The following is a 7,500-nucleotide window of genomic DNA, read 5'->3' as shown; positions in this document are numbered from 1 at the left end:
TGAATTGCCTGTCTTATCTGAATACGACACAGAAAGTCCCTGGCTATATATTTGGCCTCTAATGCTAGTGGGCCGTTCATCCTGTTTAAATTAAATAAGAGGTTTCATCAGAATACTGGCATAATGTATGTGTAATTAACACAGTATACTTTGCTACTGATCTGGACTTAATTCCTTTATCCCCTAATAGGAACTGTTTATCTTTTTTTCCTTTACCACGGAACTATCTTGAGTTACTCCTCCTAGAGTTTCTAGAACGTTTGGTAACTGTATAAGAACTATTGTAGCAGATCTTAGAGTATTATCTGGCCTGGATCCAAACGCACATTTCGCAAGAATACCACAATCTGTATTATGATAACTTTGGCCTCTGCCCAATGTTCTACACTTAACGATGAGCAAAAAACGGCTTGTTTTTTATCTCCTTATGATCTTCGAGATATGGAAACGTTATTCCCTTGGATAGGATTTACCCAGGACTTGAAAGCTGTTATATTATTTTTTTCATATGTGTGGTCTGAATAAGAATTTTTGTGAAAGGCGATAGGTTGCTGGAATTGGAAGTATAGGCTAGAATTCACATCCAAATATGAAACAATTTTTGAAAGTAAATTCAATGTGATTGCCAATTTCTATCAATTTAGTTCCTTGAGGACAAAACAATTTTGTCTCTTGCCTTCAGAAGTTTCCTGATTTTGATTATATTGCACTGAGTTAATAATTGCAATAATTTTATACATTTTGATGTTACTATTAACATAGATAAAAATCATGAGATATCCTTGATCAAGTACGGTAAACGCTGTTTAATTTATCTTATTTTTTCACGATTTGCTTTCCATATTCAATCTGTTTTCTATTTCTGTTCTGCTAACATATCAGTCCTATATGAAGAAAAAAAAAATTTTACACCTGACAGAATTTTTTTTCTCTAATGTTCGTTTTACTTTAAGCGCTTTGCGGGGATCGTTCTCGGTGGTTTCAACATTTCGGGACATTCTTAAGCTTATTAGATTGTGTTGCTGGAGTTTGTTTAATATTGTATTCCATGAAAGCCCAAATACCGATTCGGTGCTAGTTTTCTAAAAATAGCGCTTATTTCAATAATAATCGAAAACAGAGTCGTTTCTACGATATTGTTAATGAGTAAACAGTTTATTACTAGTTTGCTGTTCCTATAATTATCAAAACATATAGGAATAATAATAATAATAATAATAATAATAATAATAATAATAATAATAATAATAATAATAATAATAATAATAATAATAATAATAATAATAACAACAACAAAGCTAGAAATTTTCTTAAATGCCAAAAATAAATTGGAGTGATAAGGTACGAAAATATTATGGAAAAGTAATTTTCTAACTTCGTATTAGTTTGCTAGTATGTAGAGAGAGAGAGAGAGGAACGAGAGAGAGAGAGGAGAGAGAGAGAATTCTTAGTCTAATAACATCACTTTAAATGAATCATTTAAATTTTTTTCATAATGATAAATCTAATTTAGTATTATGTTATGTACTGGTGAAGTACCCTTTATACCTTTTAAAACCAATAAATTGTGTGAAATTCTTTCACTTATACCTGTTTAAAGCAAGTCTATAAAAACGCTCATGACGATGTTTCTCTGGTCCCTGTCATTTTAAACCGTCGCTTAACCCAACCTAGTCCCTCCGACCAAATGACAGTGACGCTGTAATGTACATAATAATAATGACAGTCAAAAGTTAAAAAAAAAAAAAAAAAAAAAACGAGAAAAAAAACGAGAAAAAAAGACTTTTACAAACACTGTAATTTAGCAACTTTCAATATGACTTGCTTCATATTAGAAGCCATCTCTAAAGACGAGCCTAAATTTTACCAACCGTTCGCTTGCATGGACCATCACTTACTCCCTGAACGGTTTTTAAATAGAAAGTTGCCTGCATCGGCTGAGTTTAATAAACTGTTTGATGCATGAATATATCCCCTTTTACCTCATGACATAAACGAGATGAGCCCCGAGCACGCATCCATTCACTTATTCACAGACCTCGGAGGGAGCCTATCTCTTCGTCCCCCGTCAGGAGAATCTCGTCAAATGGCACTTTCAAAATCACTATCAATTATTTTGGCTCGCCGGAATCCTATCTAAAGGAAGAAGAAGTGCATATTGCTGGATTAGGATGTATAATGTTTTCAAGTTGTATCCCGGAGAACGTCAGTACAAACTTCTAGAAACGTGGTATATAAGTATTATTAGCTTACATTTTCATCTTGTTTCAGGTCTGAACATGCCAATGAAAATCCTGCTTTATTTAAACATATCAGTTTTCCGCCATGCTTTTCATTTTCTATTCCTAGAATCCATCAACGAAGCAAATGATATTTTTTCTCATTTTTCGTTTTGTGTGGTTATCAAATACGACTCTCTCTTCTAATTCACTTCTATCTTTAATGGAAACGTAAAACATACTATCTCTCTCTCTCTCTCTCTCTCTCTCTCTCTCTCTCTCTCTCTCTCAACAAAAACGAAAAAAATACCACGGATGAATGGTCTATTTGCTGGAATGAAATAATGCTATGTAATGGATGACAGAACAAGCAAGCTTAGAGATTCTGTGCAAGCCTGGGAGATAAGGAACTGGTTCGGGCCAAGTTTTGAGCTGAGCTTAGCCGAGATGATAATTTAATCCGAAATGAGATGCCAAGATCTAACGATGTCTCTGTCTCTGCCTCACAAAATTCCAGTCAGCTGAGCAGAGGAAAAGGAATATTTACATTAATTGCTCAGTGGTGTTCGTTTAATTGTCAGACTTGTTCTCACGTCTTCACTATTATGCTTCCAATTCACTTAAGAATGAAAGCATGAAACATATTTTACGAAGGATTTTAAACTTTCCCATGTAAATAAAACACTACACTTAGGCAGGAGACGCACGTAAAAGGGCAACATTAATCAATCTTTATATAAGAGATAAGAGGAAAAAAGTTATGTAAGCAATCTTCCAATCAACATTCAAATAGCTTTCCTAATACCTTATTCGTCAGGTTTTCCCTTTAGAGTTTGAACAATAGCAAGCTACTATCTGCTGTATATAAAAGTCCTTTCAATCGTTTTGTTATCTTAGTTCCAAATCAAAACCTAATGGCAGACCGATGTGGGTCTATTGGGAAACAGCTTCGAGACGACAGTTATTCTATAACAACTTACTTGATTCATAAAGGAAAGGAAATACTATACTATTAAGCCAGAATCCGCATTCCAAAAAGGTATTTATTTTCATAAACTAAAACAAAACCGGCAGTATATGTAAACACCATAAACTAATAAGTGTAGTATATATATATATATATATATATATATATATATATATATATATATATATATATATATATATATTATGTATAAGATGTAGTGTCCCTATAGCACTATTGTCAAGGGGTATAGTATTAGATGTACGATTAATATTGAATTTTCCTTGTGTATATATAACTGAAATATAGATTTCGTTCATAGAAAAACTGAATGCGCTGAAATAATACTGAAATTTCATGTAAATAGATTCATGAATAATTTTAACGTGGCATGATACCAACCCCCACGCCCCCCCAAAAAAAAATTAATTCAACAAAAGAAAAATTAAGGGAGCTAAAAGCTACTAAAAATGCCCACGAGATTTGACCAAATAAGACCATTCCTATTAAACGCATATTTTAAATGGCTAGATTTGATTATGCTCATCTTCGAAGAAAAAGAAAGTAAAGAAAGAGAAAAACGTGGTCATCTCGTTGAAGCCTCTCCCCACAAAGGACCACACTGTGTCGGAGTAATTAATTGTTGGAGAGAGCGTCGGGGCAGGAAATTGAAAGACCTGATAAATATCTCCTCTTGACTCCTACGCTACAAATGACCTCTTCTGGCCCCTTTACACCAACATGGCAAAGGAGGCCATTTGTTACAGAAGTTACTCTTTAAATGAAGACAAGCTAGTTCATGATATCGTTTATAGCATCAATAATTTAACGCAAGGTTCCTGGAAATGATATTGGTTATTTGTGACATGAAACCTATTTCTGAATCGCTGGAATTCAGAAATAACAAGACGCCTCCACAAGAGGACCACTTTATTTTCTTTCTTTACTTTTTTTTCTTTTTTTTTTGAGGATTGACATAAAATTCAGCCATTTAAAATATGCTTTTAATAAGTTTGGTCTTATTTGGCAAAATCTCGGAGTCATTTTTAGTACCTCTTAGCTCCCCTTAATTTTTCTTTTAATTAATATATTTTCTTTTTGTATTATGACAAGTTAAAATTATTCATAAATCTATTTGCTAGAAATCTCAGTATTATTTCAGTGCATTCAGTTTTTCCATGTACCAGATCTATATTTAAGTTATATATACTTAAGGAAAATTCAGTATTAATTGTACATGTAGTACATACCCCTACTACTTTACTTGCATTCTATCTCAGCTTTTAATCCTTTTACAATTGTGCGCTAGGGAGGGACACGACATCTTTAAGGTTCCAAGTAATTGGAATTCGCGAAGCTCGTTTCACGCACGGCTGCAGTTGACCAAGAAAAAATCTGCATGGAATGGACTAATGATCAGGGGGTGGTCACCCATTAAACACAGGCCGGATCGAACTTGCAGAATGAACAACGAGCAGTTCTGCTTTACGTGTTATGGTCTTTCTGATCTTAGCAGTTTTTTTCATAACTTTGAATTCAATAGACTCCAATATGTCATATTAACTTTTAAATTTCCCCCTAAACTAATATTTCTTACTATTGTTATGTATATTTTATATCAGTTCATGCACCATTATGAAATAGTCCATAATTCATACTTTTAAAACTTAAAAGCACTTGCAACATACAAATATATCGTATGTGTAGTATGCACATAGCTTTTCAGGTATGGACATCTGATTTCATAAAACAATCATAAGATATTGCTGATATTTCTTTAGTTTTCATAAAAGTTATCATAATGTTATAAGTAGTCTTTATACAGTTAAGAATTGTGATTGACAATGAAATTAAAATATGACCAGTATCTAGATCATGACTTAAAAATGTTCCAATTATCTTTATTTAATTTCAATTTTTCGGTATTTTTTTCATGTTTTTGTTTTTCTTTATTCTCCAGTTTTATTTATCCTTCTTTCTGTATATTACGTCAGCCACAGTAATATAATGATTTTCTGTACAATTACTTTTTTTCATAAGCTACAATGTTACAGTAAATTTATTCAGTTCAACAAAGAAAATTTGAAAAAATACAAAGTATAATATAGTAGTTATAAATTTGAAAACTGCAGAAAAAAAAGTATTCAAGCGAGCGAGAATTACAGAGATAAATTTTTCTAATTCCTTTGATATACAATTCAATATCTGGGAAATATTCATGTTGGCTTCTCTATAATCAGTAATCGTATACGTATTATGTAAATGTGGTAAATGTCATTTGCATGTATATATATGTAAAAAAAAGAATGGAAAAGGATGGGAGATTTGATCATTTTTTCATGTAAAACATTAATTTTAAATTCATAAGAGGACAGAAATTCTCAGGAAAAAAAATAACATTGATGATTTCCGAATATTAGCAATTACTAGGCATGATGAAATTGATTCAATATCGTACTGTAAAATTCCACGAGATGTTGTATCTTGAATTAATAACTGGTTGAGGCTTATTCTAAAAAAATTTTTACACTAATTTCTAGAATCACGTTCACGCGAACTAAATTCCTATTTTTCAGTCTGAATTTAGTTTGGTTTTTCTCGGTTTCAGCAATTTCACAGAAATTTTCTCTCCACACGGAAATATATATTTTCACCACATCTAATTAAGAAACCTTTTTCTCTTATTTTACAGAAATTGTTAAATGCCGAATGTTCCCAAAGCGAGATTTTACTATTTTGTTAACCAGCACATGCGTAATCCGTAACCATATTTTATTCTAAAAAATATAGACTTACAGATTTATGAACATAAACCAGCTTTTACAGTGTTCATTCCATCTTTCAAGAAAGCTATGCTAATAATCATTAAATAATTTAAAATTCGAATACCTTGTAATAACTGGTCTAAAATGCATCTTAATCTCATACTTCTTATTTCAGTCATACGTTTCTCTCGTGTTCTTTCAGATTTCTCACTGTATTCAGCAGAAAAAGTAATAGACGAGAATATCCTTGTGCCTACATTTGAAAACAAAAGTATTCTTTAAAAAAAAAAAAAAAAAAAAAAAAAAAAAATTTCCCTCATTGTCGTTCAACATTTTCTCTATAATAGATGTGTTTCATACAATATTTCCGGCGTGTCCTACTTTACCTGCGGATTTATCAATCTAACTATCTATTTTTCTAGAATATTTTAAGAAATGTTGGGATGACGTAACACATGTCCGTGGAATTTCCAGTATTTACAGGTACTGACGAAAATGGTTTATATTCCATTAGAAAATCCAGCGTATAAGTATTGTAGCAGATTTTGCATTAGATTATCTAAAATTCAAACATGCAATATGACAGAATATGAAATTTCCGATGAAAAATTAAACAATCATAACTATTCTTACTTAAATCAAAATAAGTAAAAATATTGTAGACTTCAAAAAATTATTTGATATCACGTAAAAGCTATTTTTGAAAACCCTGTTTGGTCCAGCAATTAAGGAAAACATTATATCAGATTAAAACAGACAGATATTCTCAATATTTACCTTCCACTTCCTTGTCAATCATTATTGATTAACTAACGGCAGTGTATAAGATCTTGTCAGAGTATATAGAAAATATTACATAAGAAAACACTATCTTGGTATGAGGATGTTAACATCATTTTGAATTTCCAGAAGACATGACAAGTAAATAAATGGCTAACAAAGCAATACATTTTGGAAAATTGTAGGTAGTATTAAAAAAAAAGGTAGGTATCCTGAAATGTTTCGCACAGCACATTAAAACGGATATTCTATTTGTTAAAACTAATGATAATGCAAATTACACAGAATTAGTTCCGATTTTTAATTACCAAAATGGCAGCCAATGTAAAAAGGTTGCTTTAGATAAAAAAAAAGCACATAAAGCTATATGACGAAAAATTATTATTATTCCAATTAAAACATACATATATACATACATACATATGTATGTATGTATGTATATATGTATGTATGTTCTAATTGGAATAATAGTAATTTATCGTCATATAGCTTTATGTGCTTTAATATATATATATTATATATCTATATATATAATATATATATATTATATATATATATATAATCTTATATTACATATACATACATACATAATATGTATGTTCTAATTGGAATAATAGTCAGTCTGTGTCTGTGTGTAAGTATGTATCCGTTCCTTTTAATACGTTGACATATCCCTCTCTTCTGTAATATTGCTTTCCGTCTATGTCGTAAATACAGTTTGGATAATTATTCCAGAACTTACGATCAAATAACCCCCAGCCCAACAACGTCG

At 31.2% G+C, this 7,500-nt stretch overlaps 1 protein-coding gene across 1 annotated transcript in view; it reads right to left on the bottom strand.

The window, feature by feature from the left end:
- Positions 1–7,500, bottom strand: part of LOC135195868 (proline-rich protein 2-like) — a 38,680-nt gene that overhangs the window by 30,025 nt on the left and 1,155 nt on the right. The gene's annotated exons all lie outside the window — the stretch shown is intronic.

The sequence above is a fragment of the Macrobrachium nipponense genome, chromosome 23, assembly GCF_015104395.2.
Source record: "Macrobrachium nipponense isolate FS-2020 chromosome 23, ASM1510439v2, whole genome shotgun sequence".
In the NCBI taxonomy this organism is placed as follows: Eukaryota; Metazoa; Arthropoda; class Malacostraca; order Decapoda; family Palaemonidae; genus Macrobrachium; species Macrobrachium nipponense.
This window is presented reverse-complemented; position numbering and strand designations above follow the sequence as displayed.